The 12,969-nt window shown below is 46.2% G+C and overlaps 1 protein-coding gene across 1 annotated transcript in view; it reads right to left on the bottom strand.

The window, feature by feature from the left end:
* sae1 (SUMO1 activating enzyme subunit 1) overlaps positions 1–12,969 on the bottom strand; it is a 125,865-nt gene that overhangs the window by 106,190 nt on the left and 6,706 nt on the right. The gene's annotated exons all lie outside the window — the stretch shown is intronic.

The following is a 12,969-nucleotide window of genomic DNA, read 5'->3' as shown; positions in this document are numbered from 1 at the left end:
AGTCTAAAAGCGTTTCGATAGTTACATGGGTAAGATGGATATAGAGGGATATGGGACAAATGCAGGCAATTGGGACTAGTTTAGGGGTTAAAAAATAAGGGTGGCACAGACAAGTTGGGCTGAAGGGCCCGTTTCTATGCTGTAAACTTCTATGACTGTCTATTATAGTGCAGAAGAACCAATATTTTTCACTGTATATGTGACAATAATAAAACAAATCAAAGACTCTTCCCTCACAGGGGTGCAACAATCTTTGCCTCACACTGAAGAGAGAGTTCGGAACATAGGAAGTGGGCTCATTCAGCCCTTCGAGCTGACTCCACCATTCAATCAGATCATGGCTGATCTCTCCCTGGTCTCAAATCCACCTCCCCACCTGTTCCCCATATCCCTTTTATCCCCTTTTTTTAAAATCAGGAATATATCTATCTCCCTCTTGAAACCAATGATTCAGACTCCACTGCATTATGGGGCAGCGAGTTCCACAAATTCACCCCGCTGTGCGAGAAGTAGCTTCTCCTCAGCTCAGTTTTAAATCTACCTCCTCTCAACCTAGCCCTGTGACAGAGTTGGAACAAATTGGCCTCCACTCTGCCCCTTGAATTTTTGCGGCTATTAGGATGTCCTGACAGCAGCAGAAGGATTAGTGCTGTTTGAAAGGTACAGAATAATTTTTTTTTAGAAAACAGAAAGCAGTGCCCAAAGAGTTAACTTTTTCAAAAAAAAAAATCTTGCTAATGAAAATGTGACAAGTCTCTGATCGCTTCTGGGACGAGATGGCTTGTTGCTCTTGCTGTGCTGTTTATACAATGGCCGGAAATCTCAGAGAACACACAACAGGGGAAGCTGCCAATGTTTCAGGTCCCACAGCCCTGCAAAGTTGAAAACAACCCACAGTGCTAGTGTCTGCGAATCCTCGACTGTGCAGCCAGGCCCTTGGGATACACCACTGGTGGCATAAACGTGCAAGAACCAGGAGATGCAGTTGGCCATCTGGCCCCCTCTGCCATTCAATAAGATCATGGCTGGTCTTTCTGTGGACTCGTTAACTTTGATTCGATTTGATTTATTATTGTCACACATATTAGTATACAGTGAAAAGTATTGTTTCTTGCACGCTATACAGACAAAGCATACCGTTCACAGAGAAAGAAAACAGAGTGCAGAATGTAGTGTTACAGTCATAGTTAGGGTGAAGAGAAAGATCAGCTTAATGAGAGATGGGTCCATTCTAAAGTCTGATGGCAGCAGGGAAGAAGCTGTTCTTGAGTCGGTTGGTACGTGACCTCAGACTTTTGTATCTTTTTCCCAAAGGAAGAAGCTGGAAGAGAGAATGTCTAGGAGGTCCTTAATTATGCTGGCTGCTTTGCTGAGGCAGCAGGAAATGTAGACAGAGTCAATGGATGTGAGGCTGGAAGCATAGAAGAGGACATGCCCCTGGCTACATCAATGGGGATGAAGTAGAGAGGGTTCAAGAATTTCATGTTTTTAGGTTTCCAGTTCACCAGCCTGTTCTGGTCCCCCCATGCTGACGCTGTAGTTAAGAAAGCCCACCAATGCTTGACTTTCTCAGGGGACTAAGGAAATTTGGCATGTCAACTACGGCTCTCACCAACTTTTACAATACACCATAGCATTCTTTTTGGTTGTATCACAGCTTGGAATGGGCTCCTGTTCTGCCTAAGATCACAAGGAACCACAGAAGGTCATGAACGTAGCCCAATCCATCACGCAAACCAGCCTCCCACCCACTGACTCTGTCTACACTTCCCGCTGCCTTGGCAAACCAGTCAGCATAATTAAGGACCCCACGCACCCTGGACATTCTCTCTTCCACCTTTTTCCTTTGGGAAAAAGATACAAAAGTCTGTGGTCACGCACCAACCAACCCAAGAACAGCTTCTTTCCTGCTGCCATCAGACTTCTGAATAGATCTACCTTGCGCTAAGTTAATCTTTCTCTACGCCTTAGGTTTGACTGTAACACAACATTTTGCACTCTCTCATTTCCTTGAACTATGAAACTCTCCCAGTTGCCACACTCTGGCACCTGTTCGGGTCAATGCATCTAACTAGCAAGTTTTTCGGACTGTGGGAAGAAACCGGAGCACCTGGAGGAAACCCACGCAGACATGGGGAGAACATGCAGACTCCACGCAGATAGTGACCCAAGCTGGGAACTGAACTGGGGTCTCTGACGCTATAAAGGAACAAAGCTAACCACTGTGCCACCATGCCGCAAGGTGATCTGTGACTAATTTCTGATTCAAACAAAAAAAAACCAGATTCAATTGAATGCTATGAAGGTCAAGTGTTAATTAACTTTTGTCTACTGACGTCTGAGGGAATGCTTTTCTGAATTACTTTTATACCAGCTGTTTAAACAACACAAATATCCCTCACCTCTAACATTATGTCAAGTTTGAATGAGTCAGTGCGTAAAGAGCTTCATTTTCCGTCGTATTCTTTCAGGCTACCAACATCTAAAACATTTGGAGAGGCACGGCGGCACAGTGGTTAGCAATGCTGCCTCACAGCACCGGGGACCCAGGTTCGATATCTAGCTTGTTCACTGTCTGCGTGGAGTCTGCACGTTCTCCCTCTGTTTGTGTGGGTTTCCTCCCACAGTCTAAAGATGTGCAGGTTAGGTGGAATGGCCATGCTAAATTGCCCCTTAGAGTCAGGGGCACTCAAGTCATAGGCCAACACAGCATGGAAACAGGCCCTTCGGCCCAACCAGTCCATGCCAACCATGGTGCCTTCCCAACTAGTCCCAACTGCCCGCATTTGACCCCTATCCCTTGAATCCTTTTCCTGTCAGGGAACACTTTAGCAGTCAAGGGCATTCAGCCTCTGATCTTCAGGTAAGTGTTCTCCAAGGCAGCCTTCAAGACACACGACAATGCAGAATCACTGAGCAGGAACTGATAGCAAAGTTCCACAACAGGGGCGTCCTCAACCAGGATCTTGGGCTCACGTCACACTATTTGTAACCCCCATCATTTGGCCTGGGCTTGCAAAATCCTACTAGCTGTCCTGGCTTGAGACAATTCTTTAACCTGCACTTAATCTTCTCTCCACACCACGCACTATCTGCGTGGAAGAAGGCAAATAGGATGCTGGCCTTTATAGCGAGGGGGATAGAATATAAAAGCAGGGAGGTCTTGCTGCAACTGTACAGGGCACTGGTGAGGCCACAGCTGGAGTACTGTGTGCAGTTTTGGTTGCCGCACTTGCACAAGGATATTTTGGCCTTGGAGGGAGTGCAGAGGAGGTTCACTAGGCTGATACCGGAGATGAGGGGGTTGGACTATGAAGAGAGGCTGAATAGACTGGGTCTGTACTTGGAGTTTAGAAACATGAGGGGGGAATCTTTTAGAGATGTATAAGATAATGAAGGGGATGGATAGGGTAGAGGTAGAGAGATACTTCCCGCTCAGAAAGGACATCAGGACTAGAGAGTACAGCCTCAAGATAAGGGGGGGAGCAGTTTAGAACGGAGTTGAGGAGGAACTCCTTCACTCAAAGGGTGGTGAATCTCTGGAATTCTCTGCCCGTTGAAGTGGTGGAGGCTACCTCGCTAAATATATTTAAGACACGGGGTAGATAGGTTTTTGGTAGGCAAGGGAATTAAGGGTTATGGGGAGAAAGCAGGAAAGTGGAACTGAGCCACTTCAGATCAGCCATGATCTTATTGAATGGCGGGGCAGGCTCGAAGGGCTAGATGGCCTACTCCTGCTCCTATTTCTCATGTTCTTATGTCTGTACTTGTAAAGACTCACATTCTAACTATTATCTTGCAATTATCTGTCAATATATATCTGACAATATATCTGTCTATATATGACGCGCTCGTGAAACCTACGCCTCCACTCATCTGATGAAGGGGCGGCGCTCCGAAAGCTCATGATTCCAAATAAACCTGTTGGACTTTAACCTGGTGTTGTGAGACTTTTTACTGTGCCCACCCCAGTCCAATGCCGGCATCTCCACATCATTCCTCTTGCACCTTAAGCTGGATCATTACAAGGGGTCACCGGGATAGGGCCCTGGGCGGGATTGTTGTCAGTGCAGGCTCGACGGGCCGAATGGCCTCCTTCTGCACTGGAGGGCCTCCTTATGATTTCTTTAATCCTCGCATTGTCAATTTCATAACAATAGCATTGGAACATTTCGAAAAGAGAATGGGAGCTTGCATGGGCAGAGAATCAAACGGCCCCCCACACCCCAACTGGAATTTTCGGAGGGTGGGGGACAGTCAGTTTTGCTTTTTGCAGAAGGGTGGGGGGTGGGGGGGGTAAGCGGTTATCAAATCAGACAGGAGGTGTTGGACAAAAGAGACCAATGTCACAGTGCAGATTGCCAAACACAGAACCAAGGATGCCCAGAGAAAGTATCCCAATTCCCCCAAACCACTGCAAACCCAACAAGGCCACAAGCTTTGAGCAGACTGCCTCAGCGCCTCGCCGTCACTGGCCCCAGTGCATCTTTAAGCTTGAATAAAGATTTAAGAATGGGATAAAATAAAGATTAGCGAAGATCGTATAAAACAGAGTTTGTAGAATCTAAGGCCACACTTGGGATATTGCGTACGGTTCTGGTCACCCTATTATAGAAAGGATATTATTAAACTAGAAAGAATGCAGGAAAGATTTACCAGGATGCTACCGGGACTTGACGGTTTGAGTTATAAGAAGAGGCTGGATAGACTGGGACTTTTTCCCTGGAGTGTAGGAGGCTTAGGGGTGATCTTAGAAAGATTTATAAAATAATGAGAGGCACAGATCAGCTAGTCAATATCTTTACCCAAAGGAGGAGGAGTCTAAAACTAGAGGGTGTAGGTTTAAGGGGAGAGATACAGAAGGGTCCAGAGGTACAATTTTTTCACACAGAGGGTTGAGAGTGTCTGGAACAAGCTGGCAGAGGTGGTAGTAGTAGAGGCGGGTACAACTTTGTCTTTTAAAAAGCATTCAGACAGTTACATGGGTAAGATGGGTATGGAAGGATATTGGCCAAATGTGGGAAATTGGGATTAGCTTAGTGGTAAAAACTGGGTGACACGGACAAGTTGGGCCGAAGGCCTTTTTCCATACTGTAAACCTCTATAATTCTAATGGGACGAAAGATTAATTAATAAGCACACAACCGTCAGCAGAAGTTTGGTTATGTGAATTAGCTTAGATGGGGAGATGCCAGCGTTGGATTGGGGTAAACACAGTAAGAAGTCTCACAACACCAGGTTAAAGTCCAGCCAATTTATTTGATGGTAAACTCACTTTAGTATCAAATAAATTGGTTGGACTTAAACCTGGTGTTGTCAGACTTCTTACGGAGTTCTAATCACAAACAGGGCATATAAAGACACACATTCAGTTTAGAGAATACTGTTCAGAATGTGAATCTTTACAGCTAATCAAGTCTTAAAGGTGCAGATGTGAGTGGAGATAGCATTAAGCACAGGTTAATGAGATGTGCATTGTCTCCAGACAGGACAGTTAGTGAGATTTTGCAAGCCCTGGTAAGACACGAACCCAAGATCCTGGTTGAGGATGTCCTCATGTGTGCGGAACTTGGCTATCAGTCTCTGCTCAGCGACTCTGCGCTGTCGTGTGTTGTAAAGGCCGCCTTGGAGAACGCTTACCCGAAGATCATCTCACAAGAGAACACATCCACCACGTACACGGTACATCCCCTTGCAACTCGGGCAACCTTGTCTACCTAATATGCTGAAGGAAAGGATGTCCCGAGGCATGGTACAAGCAGACATTACGGCAACGGATGAATGAACACCGCTCGACAATCACCAGGCAAAACTGTTCTCTTCCTGTTGGCAAACACTTCAGCGGTCACGGGCATTCAGCCTTTGATCTTCGCAGTCAGCACAATCAAGGATCCTATGCACCCTGGACCTTCTCTCTTCCACCTTCTTCCAACAAAAAGATACAAAAGTCTGAGGTCACGTACCAACCGACTCAAGAACAGCTTCTTCCCTGCTGCCATCAGACTTTTGAATGGACCTACCTTGCACTAAGCTGATCTTTCTCTACACCCTAGCTGTGGCTGTAACACTACATTCTGCACTCTCTCCTTTCCTTCTATATGAATGGCATGTTTTTTCTGTACAGTGCTCAGGAAACAACATTTTTCAAAGTATGCTAATACATGTGACAATAATAAATCAAATCAAAGACAGGGATGGTGGTCTGTGCAGTTATTGTACAAATTGTGAAACCGGTACACTGTAGACAGGGGGTGGGGACAGGATGACCCCGAGCTAAAAAAAAAGTGTTGAAAAAGCGGCAACTCTCATTTAAGAAACAAAATCACATCAGAACTGGCAGCAAAATAAAATTGATGAACATTTCACCACAGAACTGAGTTTATTATTGCAGGTCAGAATTCCGGCTTTCCAACATTTCCGGCTTAATCTCTCTGCTCGCGACACACTTCAGCTGTAACCATGCCCAGAACCCCTTCCCACTCCTGTTGGAAAGGTGCTTAAAAACAGAAAGAGAATGAAAATGTCCACAAGGGGGATTAACGGGAGAAATCTGCTTCCAGAAACTCCGACACCATCTCCCGTTAAGGTGTGTGGACGTCTCTGCTGTGTCCCAGGGAAAGAAACACACGGAGAAGCGACAACTGTCACACAACCCGCCGGCCAGCAGCCCCACAACCCGCCGGCCAGCAGCCCCACAACCCGCCGGCCAGCAGCCCCACAACCCGCCGGCCAGCAGCCCCACAACCCGCCGGCCAGCAGCCCCACAACCCGCCGGCCAGCAGCCCCGCAATTGCGCAATCCACAGCTAAGTGACTGCGCAAATAGAGATGGCCAAGATGGGACTTTACTGTGGGGTAGATTTTCTTTCTTTAACTGAAGATGGCGGCACAGTGGTTAGCGCTGCTGCCTCACAGCGTCAGTGACCTGGGTTCGACTCCTGGCTTGGGTCACTGTCTGTGTGGGGTTCACACATACTCCCCATGTCTGTGTGGGTTTCCTCCGGGTGCTCCGCTTTCCTCCCTCAGTCTGAAAGATGTGCTGGTTAGGATGCATTGGCCATGGTAAATTCTCCCTCAGTGTACCCAAACAGGCACCGGCGTATCGTGACTATGGGATTTTTCACAGTAACTTCACTGCAGTGTAAATGTAAGCCTACTTGTAACACTAATAAATGAACTTTAAACTCAATGTGACTAGAGCATATACCAATACAGCTACAGACTTTTAGAGTGATTGAAGAATGATGGTAATAAAGTTTATTTAGCTTTTATTTCATGCATTAAATGGAATACAATATGGAAAAGTGTGAGGTTATGCATTTTGGAAGGAGGAATGGAGGCAGAGACTATTTTCTAAATGGGGAAATGCTCAGGAAATCAGAAACACAAAGGAACTTGGGAGACCTTGTTCAAGATTCTCTTCAGGTTAACGTGGAGGTTCAGTCAGCAGTTAGGAAGGCAAATGTAATGTTAGCATTCATGTCGAGAGGGCTAGAATACAAGAGCAGGGATGTACTTCTGAGGCTGTATAAGGCTCTGGTCAGACCCCATCTGGAGCATTGTGAGCAGTTTTGGGCCCCATATCTAAGGAAGGTTGTGCTGGTCTTAAGGTCCAGAGGAGGTTCACAAGAATGATCCCTGGAATGAAGAGCTTGTCGTATGAGAAACAGTTGAGGACTCTGGGTTTGTACTCGTTGGAGTTTAGAAGGACGAGAGGAAATCTTACTGAAACTTACAGGATACTGCGAGGTCTGGATAGAGTGGACGTGGAGAGGATGTTTCCACTAGTAGGAAAAACTAGAACCAGAGGGCACAACTTCAGGCTAAAGGGGCGATCCTTTAAAACAGAGATGAGGAGGAATTTCTTCAGCCAGAGAGTGGTGAATCTGTGGAACTCTTTGCCGCAGAGGAGGTTGTGGAGGCCGGGTCATTGAGTGTCTTTAAGACAGAGATAGATATGTTCTTGATTAATAAGGGGATCAGGGGTTATGGGGAAAAGGCAGGAGAATGGGGATGAGAAAAATAGCAGCCATGATTGAATGGCGGAGCAGACTCGATGGGCCGAGTGGCCTAATGCTGCTCCTGTGTCTTATGGTCTTCTGAAAACAACAGAGAAACATGCTCTGCATTCCAGTGCTAGTGTTACAACCCACACTAAACCTGAAAGATAATAACTGCCAACCCATGGGCCTGTGCTGTTCTGGGTAACTCTCTCACAGTAAGAAGTCTCACAACACCAGGTTAAAGTCCAACAGGTTTATTTGTTGGCAAAAGCTAATAATGGAAATTTTGTAAATTGAGTTTGTGTCTTTACACGCCCTGTTTGTGAACAGAACTCCCGCTTACCTGACGAAGGAGTAGCACTCCGAAAGCTAGTAGCTTTTGCTACCAAATAAATCTGCTGGATTTTAACCTGGTGTTCTGAGACTTCTTCCTGTGTTTACTCCAGTCCAACGCCGGCATCTCCACATCAAAACTCTCTCACACACAAGATTTCGGCTGCTTCACACTGATAGCATTATGATGCGACTGCACCATCTAGTGGTGGACCCAATCAACAGCTTCATTGCAGCAGGATTCCATTTGGGGAGTGAGTCCACATGCAAACCCACTCCTTTGACTCTGGTATCAGGCACAGCCAGTACGTTGCCTTGTGCTTAACTAAGCTGCTCCACGATTCAATTTTGCATCTCCTTAGGTCTAACCTCGCCATTCCACAGATTCACAACCCTTTGGGAGAAGTAGTTTCTCAACTCTGTTTTAAATTTGCTGCCCCTTATCCTCAGACTGTGACCTCTCGTCCTAGAATGTCCCACAAGAGGAAGCATCCGCTCCACGTCTACTTTATCCAGACCTTTCACCATCTTGTAAACCTCAATTTGATCTCCCCTCATTCTTCTCAATTCCAGAGAGTGTCGGCCTAAACTGTTCAATTTCTCTTCATACGACAAACCCCCTCACCTCTGGAATCAATCTAGTGAACCTCCTCTGAACCGTCTCCAACGCCACTACATCTTTCGTGTCGGGGGGATTAACAGGGTAAATGCATGGGGTTACTGGGATAGGGCCAGGGTGGGATTGATGGGCCGAATGGCCCCCTTTGCACTGTAGGGATTCTGTTCTATGAAAATAAATGAGCCACAAGTTGAGCAGGGAACAATCATTGTGTTTATCCAAATTCCACAGATTCACAACCCTTTGGGAGAAGTAGTTTCTCCTCAACTCTGTTTTAAATTTGCTGCCCCTTATCCTCAGACTATGACCTCTTGTCCTAGAATGTCCCACAAGAGGAAGCAGCTGCTCCACGTCTACTCTATCCAGACCTTTTATCACCTTTTAGACTGTGATTTGACCCTCACACCGAAAGGCAAGTTCTGTGCTTAAAATCCAGGTCATGCCATCACAGGATGCTTCACACAAGAATGGGAGCAAGAGCAAACACCATCAAGGTGAATCAGCCAGAGACCGTGCAAACACTCCAGGAATCCATTCGTCTGTTCTGATAAAGAGCTAGACGGCCCCATCTTCACTGGAGTCTCTTTACAAATATGACTGACTCTCAGAACTTGCAACCCAAGGTATGACCACGAAAAGAAATTTGACACTGAGTCACGAGAGATATTAGGACAGGTGACCAACCCTCACCAACTTTTACAGATGCACCATAGAAAGCATTCTTTCTGGTTGTATCACAGCTCGCTATGTCTCCTGCTCGGCATGAAACTGCGAGAAATTATAAAGGGTTATGAACGTAGGCCAGTCCCATCATGCCAACTAACCTCCCATCCACCGATTCTGTCTACACTTCCCACTGCCTCGGCAAAACAGCCAGCGTAATCAGGGACCTCGCATACCCCGGACATTCTCTCTTCCACCTTCTTCCGTCGGAAAAAGATACAAAAGTTCGAGGTCACGTACTCAAGAACAGCTTCTTCCCCGCTGCCATCAGGCTTTTGGGCGGACCTACCTTGCATTAAGTTGATCTTCCCCGGCACCCTAGCTATGCCTGTAATGCTACATTCTGTACCCCTTCCTTTCCTTCTCTGTTCTTTGAGGAAGGAAATCTGCCAACTTATCTGGCCTGGCCTGGCCTGTGGAAATTAAGTTACAGCAACTATGGCAGACAGTTCTCTCAGGAAAGTGCTCATGTGCAGACAAGGCCTGGGTGAGCTCAATGGTTGCTTATCCAGAGAAGCGACTAATCTAACCTTGTGTCAGTTTCTTAAACAATGTGTTCTCATGGCTGTAGGATGAGCAAGAATACCAAAAACAAAATATGGTGACATCTTATGTTAATGATGGATTACACATGATGTGGAGATGCCGGCGTTGGAATGGGCTGGGACAGTAAGAAATCGCACCAGGTTAAAGTCCAACAGGCTAACTTGGAATTACGAGCTTTTGGAGCAACGCTCCTTCATCAGGTCAGACTCATCTGATAAAGAAGCAGCGCTCCGAAAGCTCGTAATTCCAAATAAACCTGTTGGACTTTAACCTGGTGTTGTGAGACTTCTCACAATGATGGATTAGAAGAAAGAGATGGTTTCTATTGGATAAGAGAGGACAATAATCTATACTATGATTGGTGGACAATGTATGTAAATTGAGGATCAGAATGTTGCTCGTTTCTCCTCTGTTGTAATGAACTATAACTGTAACATATCTGGATGAATCGACAGAACACTGAGCAATTCATCTCACTGTACGTGTGTCCTCCTTGTGCAGAAGTAATAAAGCCTCGAAGTTTGAGTCCTCTTGGTGCCTTGGTCTGGATTCTACCCAAGTTGACGACAGACCCTTACGTGAATCCCAGACCCACAGCAACGTGGTTGACTCTTACTCCTCTCTGAAAGTGGCCGAGCGAGACACTGGGTTCGAGGGCACTTAGGGATGGGCAATAAATGCTGGCTCGGCCAGCAATACCTGCATCGTTTGTTTGAACAGAAATAAGAATCCAGACATGGATAAATTTAACCTGGGGCAGGTTAGAAAGCAAGTGCGTTTGCAGAGTGGGTGCTCTGCAGAGAGTGGTATCTCTCATACGAGTAAACCTTCTGACTGTCAGGCAGGTATTGCAAGCACTCCAGATGTGCAAAACCACCTTGGTTTTCTCGGGCTGATGTGCTGAACCTCGCTTACAAGATATATTAGGGACAATCATTTGGGATTTTTTATTCCCATGCATATGTTTCACAAAAGGATATCACAGAGAAACCTACATTACTCTCTTCTCCACATGGTCCAATCCAATGTCCCAGGATGTGCAGGTTAGAGGGATTAGTGGGGTAATTACGTGGGGTTACTGGGATAGGGCCTGGGTGGGATTGTTGTCGGTGCAGGTTTGATGGGCCGAATGGCCTCCTTCTGCACTGGAGGGATTCTACGATTCATCATTTTATTCTGTGCAAATCTGCTGGCCAAGATAATTCATAATGGGGGTAGGGTAGGGGTCAGAAAGATTCAGGCCATTCATCCTCTGTCCATGTTGATGCCAGAGGGCTGCAGTCAACTCTGTAATTACCCTGAGATTCTCTGGCTGAGAGCACTACAGAATAGGAGGACATTCAGCCTGTTCGGTGAGGTGATGCATTTTGGTAAATCAGGGCAGGACTTACTCAGTTAATGGCAGGGCAGTTGGAGAGAGTTACAGAACAAAGAGATCTAGGGGTAGAGGTTCATAGCCCCTTGAAAGTGGAGTTACAGGTGGACAGAGTGGTGAAGAGGGCATTCAGCATGCTTGGTTTCATTGGTCAGAACACTGAATACAGGAGTTTGGACATCGTGTTGAAGTTGTACAAGGCATTGGTAAGGCCATACTTGTACAGTTCTGGTCACCCTATTATAGAAAGGATATTATTAAACTAGAAAGAGTGCAAAAAAGATTAACTAGGATGCCACTGGGATTTGATGGTTTGAGTTATAAGGAGAGGCTGGATAGACTAGGACTTTTTCCCCTGGAGTGTAGGAGGCTGAGGGGTGATCTTATAGAGGGTGATTAAAATAATGAGGGGCACAGATCAGCTAGATAGTCAACATCTTTTCCCAAAGGTAGGAGAGACTAAAACTAGCAGGCATAGGTTTAAGGTGAGTGAGGAGAGATACAAAAGTGTCTGGAGGGGCAATTTTTTCACACAGAGTGTGGTGAGTGTCTGGAACGAGCTGCCAGAGGTAGCAGTAGAGGTGGGTACAATTTTGTCTTTTAAAAAGCATTTATAGTTACGTGAGTAAGGTGGGTATAGAGGGATATGGATCAAACATGGACAATTGGGACTAACTTCAGGTTTTAAAAAAAGGGTGGCATGGACAAGTTGGGCCGAAGGGTCTGTTTCCATGCTGTAAACCTCTATCAGCTGTGCTATCTCTTTGATGTAGCGAATCAGTGAGTCACACATCCTCTGACCGATTCACTCCCTGCCAGGAAAAGTCCCTCCACCCACCACCCCCACCCATGTCAGTGTTACCTCCTGGACATACGTGACCAACCAGCAGTAATCAGTCAGGATTTGGACACGATGCCTGCTGTAGACAAATTGCGTATCGCCAGGGAGGTTCACACATAAAGGAAAGTTTCTCGGTAAAATACGAGCATGGGAGCTGCACCGGTGCAGTCGCATTCCTGGATTTAGGATAAAGACAGGGTGGGATTGAGATGGGTGGCTGGAAAAGGGAAGTTTAAATGACTTTTGCCTTTAGGAAATACAATTCCGAGGTTGCAACCAAATTAGGGGACGCCTGTCGGTTTTGTAGCTGAAGTTCTGCCCACGTACCTGAATCATGTTGCGATGCAGAGCTACAGAGTTCCACAAGAGACCATGTGTGGATAAGCCATTGTCAGAGATCCTTGGGTACCAGCAACCTTAGGCACACTTAGTTGACTGTTAACACAAAAAGCACCGGATGTCACACACCCAATGCAAGGTCTTTAATTACTTGTGCACAAGGAGAACACTAACCCCTCCTCTCCCCCTTC

The sequence above is a fragment of the Carcharhinus amblyrhynchos genome, unplaced genomic scaffold (assembly GCF_965287045.1).
Source record: "Carcharhinus amblyrhynchos unplaced genomic scaffold, sCarAmb.v2.hapA scaffold_37, whole genome shotgun sequence".
Lineage (NCBI taxonomy): Eukaryota > Metazoa > Chordata > Chondrichthyes > Carcharhiniformes > Carcharhinidae > Carcharhinus > Carcharhinus amblyrhynchos.
The sequence above is the reverse complement of the archived record's forward strand: the minus strand, read 5'-3'. Positions and strand labels throughout refer to the sequence as shown.